This window comes from Calypte anna, chromosome 2 (assembly GCF_003957555.1).
Source record: "Calypte anna isolate BGI_N300 chromosome 2, bCalAnn1_v1.p, whole genome shotgun sequence".
NCBI lineage: Eukaryota > Metazoa > Chordata > Aves > Apodiformes > Trochilidae > Calypte > Calypte anna.
In genome coordinates, this window is record NC_044245.1 from 28273357 (window position 1) to 28289204 (window position 15848).

Here is a 15848-nt window from a genome sequence, read left to right on the forward strand (position 1 = left end):
TTAGCTTCTCCTTGACGGTCTTGTCATTTTTAGTGAGGTTAGATTTCAGCAGTATTATGCAGATTTTACCTAGCTTATGGTGGTAATGCTTTCCAAAATAGCACAGGAGAATATTACATGGAGTAACTGTATTGCTCAAGGGGTTTGCTATAAGAAGTTACACTGAATGTTCCACTGATGGATTTAATACAGAAGTTAGCAATGGGAAAGGTACAGAATTATTCCTTTCTTTGTTAGTGTTTCAGCTGGTAAGAAAAAAGAAATATGAGTGTGGGTAGAAGTTTGGAAATGCAAGGGTGGTCACTGTCTGCTCTGCAGTTTTCTAGGGGTTAATGGATAATGTCAATGTGCAACAGTCTTAAACATTCTATAGCAGGATTCCTCCTGGTTAAGATGGGTGAAGATTCTTTCATGGTAGATAAGTTCATATCCAAAAAATCTGACAGAGTGAAAGCACAAGAATTGATTGCCTATCAACTTTCTTCTTTATTATATGCTGGCAAATTTTCAGTTGTGCTTTGCCTGTGAATGGAATCATTTGCTGCCTTTTCTGCATCTTCTGACGTTTCTTCTGGATTGTTGCTGTCTCTGTTTCTTTATAAGAATGCTGAAAATTAATTATCAGAGTCCTTCACTCTGTTCCCAAGGTCTTCCACCTGGTCTTAAATGTGTGTTTCATGTTCATCTGTTAGAACTCGGAGAAAATAAATTAAAGCAGTTGCAAAAAGTTTGCCATTTTCATTTTAGAAATGGGGTTCATGCCCCTTCAAGGCTTGGGGGAATAAGACATGTCTAAAAACATACTAGAGTAAAGATTAAAGCATACCAAAGGGTAAGAAAGTGGAGTGCCTAGAAGGGATTGTCTTAGACAAAAGGATACACAGCTGTGACCACAAACAGCTGAATCTTCTGAAAGTGTTCTAAGCCCTGTGGGCTATTTAGTTTCCCATTGAGTGATCTCATGACAGGTCAAAATAAGACAAATTACTTCCAATAGACCTCTAGTCACAGTGCTGTAGCTTATCTTGTAATAAGGTTAATGTCTACTACAAGCACATCCCACTACTTCAGATAATGTGATTCAGTAAGTTATATATTGTAATGTACAAGTTAGGTGTGCATGTTCACTCTGGTCAGCCTCTGGATTAGAGGCTTTGAAAGATACCAATTTCACCCAGTGACTGAATGCTGGGGAGGTCATTAAAAAAACATGAACTGTGTGGAAATAGCTGGGAGTTCTTAATACAATCATATAAATATCAAACCTTGAGAGAGAGAGGAGTGTTTATCATGTCCAAAATGCTTCCAGCCACAAAATGTGGAAGGGGAAGGTCCTGGGAGTAAGGAGTTACCACCTGTCTTTTTAGACAAGCTGCTGGCAAGGTCACCTTGGCTGATGAAATGGGTTGTTCATCCATCCTTGTGACAGACTCAGGTAATATTGCTATGTTTAATAGCCTGCATTTTACCTAGTAGCCCTTCAAAGCTTGCTTTGAGTCTGAATTTATGCTATAAAAATAAACAGACAAACAGTAGTAATTAGTTTCTTTTGTAGTTAAGAACTGTGTCAAATTTATGGAAAAAAAATTGGTATTCAAAATTTGGTGCTAGCTTATGAAAATTATTTTTATTATAGATTGCACTCAAATTTTACACATCCTCTAAAAGCACTTTTTATATTAGTTTGGGTTTAGGCTACCAAAATTTTGAAACTATATGACACTGATTGCAAAATATTTCAAAGTTTATCATTGGCACATTTAAGTCTATAAGCAATTATGAAGGATGAAGGATGGCAGATCCTTAGCTCTTTATTCAATCATTTGAATGTCTATGTTGTACATACCAAATTAATTGCATGTTAGTCTCCTGATGCTAAACTTATGTTCTCTTGCATTATCTAGTTCCAAGTACAAAATTATAATTGTCTTTTTCTTTAAAAATATTAAATTGTATGTAAATTAGAGTAACAATATAAGTTGGCTTTATTTTCTGCTCTTTTTCTCTTAGAAAAGATGTGCTATGTAATTCTGATGCCTCAGATAGTGAATCAATTTTATCGGAAAAGCCAGCTATTTTCTTTCATTATCTTTGTGCTTTTGGAAGCTATAGATCCAAGGACATCATATAGGACATACCCCTTGTTTGTAGTGCTGTTCTTAGGATGCTTATACTGAGAAAACTACAATTCCACACCATTATAAGTCACTGAAAAGGTGATTTGGTGATTTCTGCTTAAAACATTTTTGTACCATAATGTTATCCAAATGCTCAGGGCTTCAAAGCTTCAAATGTCCTGCTTCCAGACGTGCTGAACAGCAAGTGGAATTAGTTTAAATCCATTTCTGTGGATTCTGAGGTGGATTTGATTGAGCTTTGTGAAGTCTTGGCCTGTGTATCAGCAGGACAGAGACCTTGAGTGAGACCTGCTGAAAGTGACAAGCTTAGTCCTGGGCTCTGAAAATAAGCAATGGAGAGCAAGGGTGACAGTGCTTCTACTCTACAATATGTGTGAGCTTTCAGATATTCTTGTGCTGTGCTTTGCCTTAAAGTTTTTGAGAGGAAAAATGACTATAGTTCATATTCTAGGACCACTGAAGGAATTGTCTCCTGATGCTACTTATGGAAAAAATGTAGTGGCTATAGACAGAGGTTGCATATAGAGAGAACACTGTTACCAAAGAGCATAAAATAAAAGCACTCCCCTAGCTTATGGGAGGCTGATATTTAAATTTATTATCTCTGACAGAGATCTAGCAATTAAAATTATATTTTAGAATCATGGTCTTACTTGTTCTTTGGCTTTATCCAGGAGTTTCTCCTTGACAAAAATGATAAGTCATTCCTGTGAAAAACAGTAGGATTTCCATAATGCTCTCACAAAAATGGATGTTCTCTAAGCTTGCATACACAGCTGGTGTCCTCAGCCACTTGTGTCTTTCATAGTTGAAACCAGTAAAAACAATCAATCAGAGTCAGCATGAAGTATTGAACCATGAGAGGTTTCTGTCTGGTTACAGTGGTGATGAGCTATAATCCTTGAAGTAATATTGCCTGGTATAAGGCTTTTTTGTTATTGTTGACTACAGCTTTACAGGGAGGGTGCCATGATGTGTTTTCACTGTGATCATGCTGCTGACTGAAACCCCTATATTCTATTATACTTGAGTTCTGGGTTGCTTACCAATATAAGCACTACTGATTTATCCTGTGTTATTTAACCCTATATAAGGCCCTGATCTGCATACCACAGTAAATATTCTAAAGCAAAAACTTACCAGAGCATTTTAAGTTCCTTAGAATAAAGGGCATACAGCTGTACATAATTCTTCTACATCCATGATATTCCATCAAAGCAAAGGCACTCCTGAATACCATGCTCTCCATGTTGTACTTCATGGCAAAATGGTTTCAGAAATATTTAGAGATCACTTTCTTTCTCTGACACTGATATATATGTATCCCAGAAAAAGATCAGAGAGAGGGTGGAGGACTAGTCCTTAAATATTGCTACAAACATTTTTCAATACTTCTTAAAATTGCTTCAAAAGGCACTTGGTAAATTCCTTTTCCTAAACCCATGACTGCTTTGTAAGTGCATATGCAATGAAAGAATGGTCTGGCAGACTGGCACATATTATACTGTTGTACTTATAAAAGACATCTGGTAAAAGAGCAAATAACTACTGAACATGGGTATCTGGTGCTACTTCTGTACTTATAAAACAGAGCCAGAGATTGTTCCCTGATATGCATAGCATCTGGCTCTGTGTTGCTTCCAGGCCTCTGCAACCCAAAGACAAAGTTAGAACTGTGTACACTTGACTGGAGGAAGTAATTTTAAAATATTAATAACATGAAATAATGTGAGGACTGTGTGAAACTCAGAATATGTGTTGTATGCTGTGGGAAGTGGTGTGCAAGCATATAGGGATGTTTAAAGTATTAAATTTTACTGGGGTACTGCTGGGGGATTATACAGAGACAAAGGAGCCCAAACTTGGCTCTTACCTCTTCTGTACTGACTACTTGGAACTATCTTTAGAATATGCAGTCCCATCTGTGCCTGTGCATTGTCCAGGAGGAAATCTTGTTGACACAAGTCAGTGTGATGCAGAAAAACAGGCTGCTAATGGAGGTCTTGGCGTTGAGTGTCCTGCTGATCTTACGTGCCCTCTCTTACCTTTTGTTATATGTTGTATCATAGATATATTATGTGACAAAGCAGTTTTCTTCTATAATGAAAATGAAAAAGTGTATCTACATAAAGCTTGACATTTTTAATTGTGGCTATAACACTTTATCTGGTCAGCTGGAGTGATCTAGCAAAATACCATGCCATACAGGAATGTTCAGGGTAACCCATTGATGTAAGTGATGCACTGATTGCATTACTTACGTTTGCAGTAGTTGGGCATCTTTGCACAGCACTACACTGAACCAAGTAAGCACTACAAAATGCCCAATGGAAAACACATCTTTTCCACACTCTTGTGCTTTCCTTACATAAATTGCTCCAGTGGTTCTTTTCAAGGTCTAGTTTCTTCTCCAGTGGATTTCTCCTCTGTGTCCATTCCATCATTTCTGGGGCTGTTTCCTATTAGGCTAATCAAGCAAAGAGGCTATAAATCACACAGTTACAACTATGGTGTCCTGGGCTGATAGATTAAACATTGACCTTTTAATGTGAGGCTGCACCAAAGATTCTTAGCTGAAAAGAGTGCATTGTGACATTTTAAATAGTAAATCAAACATGGAAGTAATGGAACATACACAGTACTATTACAGAAGACAGTAGAAGATTTAAGGCCTCATATTAATCTGTCAAGAATAGGTGGCACCTCAGTGTTACCTATAAGGTACCCAAGCTTCTTCAATTTCAACTGAGCAGAAGGAGAACTGGAAAATTTATCTACTACTAATCCAATGATAATATCAGAGATTTTCAATCAGAAGCCAAGTATAAAGCTATAGTTTCCATACTGCACTGTTGTCACAGAAAATTTTGTGTATATGGAAGGTGTAAGTTTTCAGTTGCATTTAAACACAATGATTTATGAAAAAATACAGCAATGCCCCACAGTGCTATAGTTCTCAAATACCATTGTATAATAGAACCTAGGACACTGTGTTTACCCCTTAGAGAAAAAACAGTTACAAAATTGTCAGCCAGATTTGTAGATTCTCTTTCTTTGCTCTTTTCACATCATTTTAAAACAGATATTCTTGAAAGACTAATTCAGAAAAATGCTGGTGTGTGTTCAATAATTTGGCAGACAAACACTTTACCAGTATAGCATCATATTTACACATAAATGGTGAAAATCTAAGAGTCAATTACCTTATCTGTAGCATAAAGAAATAGTATGTGTGGAGTTAATCTGTTTTCTGTTAAAAGGTATACTCCTACATATTTAAAATAGCATGGGAGATTAATCACTGATGCAGCTGATCCTGTGGTTTTTCTATATTTAAGTTAAAAACCATAGAATTCTTCCTTTGGTGTCTATCGTCTTATACCTCTCAGCCATCTGGGCTTAGAATTTTAGGATACTCCTCTGCTTCTTAACCCTTTTGTATATTCAGATGATTTGAAAATTTGTGCAGCATCCTTTATGAAATGACATGGTGTCTCTCCATGATGAACTCTAGAGATTATATTTAGAATCAAGCTAATCTCTTCTGGTCTTCAACAAGTTTCTAATTCAAATAATATCAGAAGTTATGAAATGTTATATCTTTAGGGCAAATACAGGACTAGCTCTTGAACTGGTTTGGTTTTTTTTTTACACACAAGTATAAGTACTGACTTACTAGCAAAACACAAAGTTTTATTGGAGTTTAAGAATCAAAACTGCTTTTAAACAACAAGAAGCATGTTATGTCAGTCAGATAGGAAAATAAATTGTATATAGTTGGGTTTTGCTGACTTACTTTTTGTGGGTTTAACCTTTAACAGGTTAAAATTGACATGAGTTCTCATCATTTGGTGACTGAGTTTGGAGATCTCAATGAGCCTTTAAAACTTTATATTTCTTCTCTTTCAATTAATCCCATTTGTATAGATTAAAATAATGGACTAAAAATTTTCTAAACAAGAAAATCAGCAGCACTGGTGAAATTAAGAGCAGTAAGTATATGAAACAAAGAACGGTTTAATGTTTCAACTGATTGAACTATGCCCAAAACAAGTAACACAGGTCTTTCAGGTTTGGGGTTGTGTTACCACTGGACGTGATACCCATATATTGCTTCAGACAATTACAATCCATACAATTAATTAATTAAATAAACTTAAGTACTGCAGAAGTTGATATGCAATTGTTTCTTCTGAAATGCACAGTAGGAATAACAAAAGCCCACTAGCAAACCTGAAAATACCTCATGAGGCCTGCTGCATAAATGGAAACAAGTTCAGACAAATTCCATGTTGGAGTCAGAGCAAAGCCTTGATCTGTAGCTTTGGCAGTCTCTGTGCAGTGGTGCTTTAGATAGTCTTTGGAAAAAGAGAACCTGAGGTTAGAGTTGCAATGTTATTATTTCCACTGTAGAAATGTATGATTTTGAAAGGCCATTACTCATTTATTATATGTGTACTTTAGATATAATGCAGGGATAATCTCCTCTTTGAAAACTCTGGAACTGAAAAATACCCAAGTCTTTCTATACGAGAATTAGCCTTGCTGGCTAAATGGAGACCATGTTGTGCAATTCATGAGAATATCTCCTACCAAATAAAGAAACAAAATAACCTTTGATCAAGGCATTTTTCTCTTTAAATAACGTGTGCTCCCTGTGGCTTACAAGCTTTTTGTACATCTAAGCAATAACATCTAAACATTTAATATGCCTTAACAGTATAGATAACAGTTCTCAATTACTTCCATACTTTCTCTCCCCCTGTTCTCCTAGTTCTTTTCAACCCCAGCCAGCAGGATGTGTGCCTTTCTGAAGATTGTGAGGTTTCTATATCCATACTGCTACTGAACCCAATAGAGTGTTGGACCATTGGCAAGATATGGTTTTCTTGAATGGAGACCTGTGCAGGAAAGAAGGCCATAAGTCTGAATTTAGTATACTGGGGGATTTTGGGGGAAAAAATTATCTGGACCGTGTGAGATAGATTAATTCACATAAAATTAATTTTAAGTGGAACTGAATCATTGTTTGCAGGAAAATGCCATGGACAACACAATCTACTTCAGAGTACTCCAAAATGGAATAGAATGCTCTTCTTTGTTCTGTTCAGGTTCAAGATGGAAGTGGTCTGACTCTTTATCCATTATAAAACTCCATTTAAAGCGTATTTTGTGAAAGTTATTTTTTCCTTATAAGCTGGTCTAGGTAGAATACTGACAAATTTTGTTACATTAGCTTTTCTTTAATAGGATTCTCCATGTTTTAGTGCCTTGCAAATCATTATACTAAATCTAGAAGAAATCAGATTCCTTGGGAAGTATCAGAGTCAGAGGCCTGTTTTTCACAGTTAATAGTGAAAAAAAAATTCTAAATGCAGTGAAGTAGCATAAGAGAAAAATGGCTATCAGACTACAACACACACAAAACACAAGGATATTGATTCCTCAGGCTTCAATCTTAGGTGGGCCAGTAAAGAAATTTATTTTTATGTTTTGTTTCCAAATAAAGTATTTTATCAAGAGAGTTTTGCTAAGGCTGTCAGAATCAATCTTTCCTATGAAGAAATTCAATTAAAGGAATTAGAATTTGGACCACATAATCTTATATGATTCTTTTTTTTAAAAGCTTATTTGTGTTAACTAGCGTTAATTAAATTACTATAGGGTGCTTAAAAGCCTGGATCATGCCAGAATGCTAAGTGGGATAGATTTCCCAAGTAATAAATTTAATGATCAGCTTTGAAAGATAGGTTAAGAGATAATCAATAACCCCCCAGGGATGCTTAATGGATTTGGCCAAAGCAGATTTGCCTAGTATTCTTAGTTGCTCTTCATCAGAAGTTCAAGAAAACACATGTTGTTTATGGGAAGAAAACAAAGAACTCGTGTAGTCTTATTTATCAAACTATTAATGATAGCAGTTTTAGCTCTCTGACATGAATGTATCTTTTTAACATTTTTATCAGGAATTCACCATGTGGTTTTAAAGCTTGGGGAGATTAACTTAATCTTACTGAGTTGGTATTGGTATGCCTTGACATGTGGCCAGGCTGGTATACCCAGAAAAAAGTCTCGCTAGTTGTTTTTCTTGATGGTGGTGATAGGCACTGCTCAATGACTCTGTATATCTTTCCACCACACACTCTATGAAAAAATGCATGAGGTCCTTTAGGAGGTTTAACTATTTGTTTCTTTTAAAGCATTTTCCTGACACACATTTAATCCTGAGGAGTGTCTAGGCACCTCTGCCTGTATAGAATACCTTAGACTCATTCAGAAGTTCTAACAATCTGTTCTTCATAGTTTTGTTTTCCTTCCAAAAGAATATGTTAGTCTTGATTGCCGTGTCCATTCAGTGAAGTAATAACTGCATGTGCTGTCTGAAAATTGGATCCTGTGAATGTGCTGCTAAGCAGGCACTGAGGACCCTGTCTTCACTAAGGGCAAATACTGCCTGATGAACGTAGTAGTTTTCTGTGATAGTGTAACTACAACAGTGGACGAGGGATGACCTATGGATGTTATCTGTCTGGACTTCTGCAAGGCCTTTGATACACTCCCCCAAAATATCCTATTCGCCAAGTTGGGGAGATACAGATTTAATGGGTGGACTGTTCAGTGAGTAAAGAACTGGCTGGATGGTTGCATCCAGAGAGTAGTGGTCAACAGCTCGAAGTCCAGATGGAGATCAGGGGGACCAGGGGTCTAGATTTTACAATGAGAACAAGAAAGAAACATGATTCAGAGGTTGTAAGTGGTTGCATTTACACACCTGCAACCCTTTGAAACTCCATAGGTAAAATTCTGTCATTTTCAATGTTTTTATCTTTGGATCACTTCTGGGGCACTATAAGAGTAACTTGATTAGTACAGCACCTATGGAGCTGTTCAAGTCTTAAAGATCCCAGTACATACTCATAGACAGTTTAGGTAAAATCATGCTCTGGAGCACCTCAGTTTTGACCAATTTTAATTGCCAACACATACCCACCAAGATATTACAGTAAAGGCATGTTCTAACCCCCCTACCCTCACATTGTGCAATATTGCCCTCAGGAGCAAAATACCTTTTCTATAATTTGGTGCTTTTAATTTACATTTAATAAACGACATGACTCATGTCAAGGAAGGAACAATGCAAAAGGAACAATGGAGAAAAGTCTAGTCTTTTGAAGTAGTCTCCCTTTTTGTATTCTAGGAATATTTTGTATGGTGTTTGCAACGGATTGTCATATTAGAAAGATTTATGTAAGTTCCTCAAAATTTTGATATGCTCAATGCCATCTCTTTTACTTGACAGACTTTGGATGCCTGGTTCAGAGGAAGAGAAAAACACGTTTTTACTATCTGATTTCTGATGGCCAATGTTGATGAAGCCCAAGGATCTTGAAGCTGAAGCTAGAACAATCAGGTGTTCAGGTAAGATCAATGTCTCTGCATAATGTTATCTCAGTCATAGCATTACCTTTTCAGTCATGGTTTTAGTTAGGGTTTTTTTTAGCAAAGAACATATATCACCCACAATATGTGATATCAAACCAGTTTTCAAGTGTACAAGTCCTGACTGAAATAATCTCTGTATCACTAGATGGCTGTGTAGAGGGCCAGTGATTTTTCTCAGGCTATCTATGGAGGGAATCTGTATGTGTGGCTTTACTGGAGAAATAGGGCCACATGCTGTGTAAAATCACTCATGGATCTCCTATTGATGACCATGTCAGACTAAGAGCAATAAGCCATATGACCCTTGTATATGAAGCTTTGATGTTAAATCAAAATAACCTCAGGCTATTCCTTGCCACTGATTTTTACATTTTCTTCATTTAAGGAGAGTGTAAGTGCCATCTTACCAGGGTACCTGCAAATAGTAGTTTCAAAACATTGTGTTTCTTCAACAGCTGTTGAAGCAACTGTTTCATTTGAAGTACTAAATTTTTACTTCCCTGTATCTGCCAGGAGCATCATCTATCCCTTGGGAAATGCTTTTCAATGTAAATGAGCTACTGGATGTATCATCTTTCTTAAAAAATACACTGTGCACCTATTAGTAGTGCATCAGCGAGATGGGACAATACTGATATATAATTATTAGAGTGATTAGAAAACAACTGACATTTTTTATTTTTTTACTTCACTGCACTATAGAAGCAAAGCGAAAAAAGTGGCCTTGATATTCATTGGTATCTAAATCTTTTAATATTAAAGTTTTTTTTTTTAACATTAATACTTGTAGGCCTTACTGTGATATCATCCTAAAACATTTTTCAGAAACAGATATAGACCATCACAGGTATTATTAATACAATTTAAAAAAGTAATTGCAAGCAGAATGGGAAATGCTTCTTCAGTGTCAGAATCTTTGAAGACTGATTCTCCTTCAACAGCTTATCAGCAATTCAAAAAAAAAAAAAAAAGAAAAAAAAAAGAAACAGAGAAAAAGAAAAAAGAAACAGGCTCCATCTATTAGTTTCTATTTCACAAAGGCCTTTGAGAAGCCATTATGAAGTGGATATGGAATGTAAAGAGCTGCAGATAGCATATGGATCTTCTGTGGAGGGCAATCTGTTCTCATCTGTTTCTCATCATGATGATTTTAGAGCCTCTTGCATAAAAATTGTACTGCCTGTTGCTGCTGGTTTCAGCTTTTCCCTCTTCTTTTTTAACACCCAGTGACATACACCTTTTTTAAAAATATAATCTCTATGGCAAATAGTCTTAATATCATAAAGATATACTTTAGATAGCTTCACTCTCTGTAACTTGCATTAGATGGAGGATTGGAACTTCTATTCCCTGAAGGAATCTTTACACATTAGGAGCTTGATTTTCCTTGAAATGTGATTCGGGTGAGTTTTACTTTTGCAGGTGTTTAATTATTCAAAGAAATATTATGCTGAATCAATCCACTATATGTGCAGGCCAATGAGAAATAATTATCATTTCTTGAAGAAAGGAGGAAAGGAAGGAGGGAGGGAAGAAAAGAGGGAGAAAGGGAAAGAGGGAAAAAAGGGAAGGGAAAGGGAAGGGAGGGAAGGAAAGGGAAAACGTAGACAGCAAAATCCAGCTAGATTTCTCATTTTCACCAGTATAGCAAAGTGGTCACAATTTGCACTAAAATACCAGGACTGCCAGGGCTTTTCATAGTTAAAATGATGCACTGAAATATAGAATGACTGTTTTGTTCATTTTGTGTAAGGGACTGGACTGTCTTTGTTTCTGAGAAAGAATGAAATAAATAAACTAAAAAAACCCCATACAACCCATGTAAGCTCATTGGATTTGTGTGATTTGTGTGATTGTTAGACTGCAGAATAGCTCAAGCACTTTTCATGTTTAAATACGACTGTGCTGCATAACAAAAGATCAGCAATTGCATTCTCCTTATTCAAAAGAAACAATTACACATGTGTAGAAAGATGAAAACTGTCCAAACATGTGCAGAGAGACACCTGTGTGACTGCTTCTTGTAACCTCAGGCTTCTGTTCTGCTACTTAGATGACCTACAGAGAACCTCTGTGTTCTACCAGTCATTGTCTGTGGTCATGTCACTCTCTGATGGTCAGGTCTCCAGATGAGCTTAAATACTACATTGAATTAAGCATCAAAACCAAATAAATAAGTAAAAATTTGTCAGTGCTCCAGTATCATTTCCCTTTGAGTGCATGTGAAATTAGATTTAATGTTCACTGCTGCTGCCTGCAGCATGTCAAGTTGCATTGGGAGTGCCAGAACTGTAATGGCAGGAGATACAGAATATTCCTTAGAGGAGGATACTACTAACAGTATTTGCAGGTCTTTGAAGTATCTGCCTCAGGCTATAGCATATCAGAGTTTGTGTCTGAAGGCAGGCATAACACTCACAAGGGAGAGGCCAAAGTGCCAGGCTGTAACAAGGAGCTGTGCCCTATCAGCTGAGATGTTGCACCTTTCATCCTAGTCTTTCATCCTAGCTTGTCCATCACTCCCTGATGTATGGCATGCCAGACAGACACCCTCCAGTCTGAGCAGCTGGGGCTGGGATGTGCAATGACAGAAAGGGAGGCAGGTCTGTGATGTAAACCCATAATCTGTGTGTGAGATTTAAAAGGGAGTGTACTTGCTACCTCAGGCACACAAAGGAGCTTGCCCCCCATCCACTTGCCCTCATGTCATGTGTTGATTTACAGTGGTGGTTGGAGAAAACTAGAAACTGTAGGGTCAGCAGTCATGCAGTACAAGTGCACAGATTACTGCCTTTTTCATGTTTCCTGAACTCAGTGAGTGTGTATCTTTGGAAAACCTTCATAAATATCCCTCAAACTACTGTAGACACTTGATTTTTCATCTCTGTAGTGCCCTCTCACATGAGCTTGTTCCTAGCCAAGGTTTGGAGGAGAGTTCCTGCTTTTAAAATCTTAATTTCTTCCCTAGAGTTTGTATCCTTCGAAATGCTGAGATCAGTGGCCTTCCAGATCCGGGACATTATCTGAAAGTAGTAGCTTGACTTTGAGCACGGGAGCTGCATCTGAGAGTGCTTGACTACCCAGAAGGAACAGTCATTTAGATCATCAGTGTCAGAATCAGGTCTTGGATAATCTGCCAGTAGCCTGAAAATTTGTGTCACATTTTAATATTGTTATACCTTTCCTTCTGATTTCCTTGACCTCATTACTCTCTTTTTGTAGAAACACCAAATGTGTCAATTTGGCTCATTTAGTTATAAAACGTAATGGGGACTAATGATAGAATAGTTCTTTTTTTTCTTATTCTTTAAAAAAAGAACAAGCAGCTGGAAAGTAGGTAGATGCTCCTTAGGGTGTTTGCAATTATGCAGCTAAGAAGCACGGCTGGCCTTCAAGTCACTCTGCCTGTCACAGTTCCATGATCCACTAATGAAAAATATAAATGTTTTCTTCTTCCACTGTTGCTCTCTGGAACAGGAAAAAGATATTTGAGAGTGTTAAAATCACTATTGCACTTTTGAAGTTTTTTTTATGCTGACTGCAGAAGTGCAGATGAATATTTGAAATTTCAAAGCACTTTTTGAGTGTCTAACTCGTGAAAAAGAGATTTTTAATTCTACATTTAGAATGCAAAGCCCTCCCAAGCAATTTACTTCTTTTTATAGCTCTTCTGAAACGGTTGCAATCTGTGTGATGGGGGTGGGTAGCAGGAAAAAATGGGGAATTTTGCTATTGCAGCTCAACCAGTTCAGTTGTCTGTGCTTGCAATTTACTACAGAGATAGTTCTCCAAGGTCTAATAAGAGAAGATTGATTTTTTTTTGTATTTAATTTAGCTGTTGTCATCATTTGCACAGGATGAATTCTAAATTCTTTTTGAGAATGTGGTGGCTTTGAAAACCCTTAGCTCCCAATGGATGGCATTGGGCATTGGTGACACTTGGCAATATTATATGGACACGAGAGATATATGGCTATGGAATTGTATCACTGAATGTAGATATGGTCAGTAATGCTTCTGTGGTTTGTCTTGATTGCCCTATGCTAGAACATTTATCATTCCATATCTTGATCAGGGAATAAATTGTCAAATATGCTTGTGTTTCCAACTAGCCTAGAATTTTCAGCACTGAAAAGTATTCACTTCCACTGTGTCTATAAATTCTGCTATATGAAGCAACTCGTTTGAAAGACCTGTCTTAAACTTGCTAGCTTAGGCTTCAGGTGCCTCAGGAAAGGAGCTTAGGCAAGCTGAATGTGTACTTGACAAGGAGCAGAAAATAGGGTGGTGTCAGCTGCACTGTAAGCCTGGTAAGCATACCAGTAAAAGATTGAGGTAGTTCAATGTCCATCACAGCCTTTGGCCAAGAGGTGATACCTGTGGATAAGTCTGGCAGGTCTTAGAAAAAGTAGTTGTTTTGGGTTCTTTTTTCCAAGCTGAAGAGCTCTAATATGCATAGCTATTTCTTGTTCTGATAACACATCACACCTTTGATAGGCATCATTGCCTTATGTGAATCTTGTTGAGATGAAGACGAGGACTGCATTTTCCAAGATGCTCTTATACCACAGTTTTGTTCTCTATTCCTTTCTAATAACTTTTAGAGTTTGATTTGGTTTTGTGTCCATCATTGATCATTTGGCTACTAGGTCCTAAGATGTGGCTGGAATGGTTGTGTTGTTGTGGTAGTTTGGATACAACATTACTAATCTCTTGTATTGCTAATTTCTTTCTGTAGAATATTTAAAATTCACTAGTTCAATTTCTGTCTACACCAAAACCTTCTAATTTATACTAGTAGGCAAGGCAAGCACATTTGGTTTTTTTATTATTATTTCAAAGACTAAAATGAACAGTCAGTCAGTCCCTTCATGTAATTATTAGTAGCAAAAGCTAAATCAGGATTTGCTGTGAGTCTCCAGCACCAGCTAAATTACAAGCCTCTAGAAACAGAAGAGAGTAGATTACAGACTTATGGAACGAGCTATATCAGAAGGAGATAATTATCTCCACAGAACTTTTTGGTGTAACGTTTTAAAGCCTGCAAAATACTCTTGAAGTGTTCTTGAAGCTGTTTTGTAGTAGAACACAGTATCTTTGTATCACTAGGCACAGTTTTTTTAAAGGAATTATCTGTTTAAATTTTAATCCATGTGTGTGTATGTTTCAATTTGCAAATAGATTATGATGCAGATTTCAAGCACTATTTATTTCCTAAATTGCAATTGAACTGTCTTGTTAACACTAAGTACCAGATTTTGAAGCAGTAAAACTCCACACTTTTGCTAGACTTTATACTATCAGAAGATTTTGTGATTACATTTTTATTCTGTCTCTGTAAAACTGGGGTGATTTCTAGCTCTCCATAGCCTAGGAGCAGATGGCAGCATTTTTGAAGGTAAATACAGTTATTTAGCCTCACCAACTGTCACTGAATACATTATTATATAAAAACCCTTTCCTGAACCCTTTCTGCTGGAAAGCTCTTCAAATTGATGAGATAGCTGCTCTGTCACATGTGCTTTTACATTGTATTACTAGAGATAGTACTTTCTCACGCTAAGTGGATGCTTTTAATTTTTTTATCACTTCCATTTTCCTTTTCTTTTCCACATATTATGATATTCTAAGTATAAATATGGCTGGCTTATTTCACAGCAGACACCCTGGTGATAGATCATATCTATTAAGATTGATTCACTGACATTGGCTAGAGGTTTGAAAGGAAAAGTCCTGCACACCATGGATTGCTTTTAAGAAAACAGGTTGTTTTCTGTTCTGGATCAAAGACAAAGATGAATGTCCAGATCTTAGGGTTTTTATTTAAAGGAGGGAGATCTCAAGAGAATGTATTTGACACTCTGCTCTTGTGCTATTTTTAATATTTTGATTAATAATGTTGACTGACCAGGGAAACAGGTGGGCTAAGTACATTTCCTAATGGTTTTCTTATTGTTTGGGTAGCCTGACCTATTTCTTTCATCCTTTTTACTGTGGTTTAAGCTTAACTAATTGGATGTCAGTATTGGTCATCAGAAACATATGTCTTGCTCTTCTATCTATCTTTGAAGGTACAGATAGGGAGTAAAATAGTGCAAAATACATTTTTATAACAAGAAAAATCTGTCTGAGTATTTGAGTTGGGAAATTAAGGATAACAATATCCAACAAAACACTTTTCTAGCACTACAAATTTCAACTAAAATGTAATATAATAATCTGTTTCCTTTGTGAAAACCATTTTTATCAGCTTATTGAAGTGAGCCG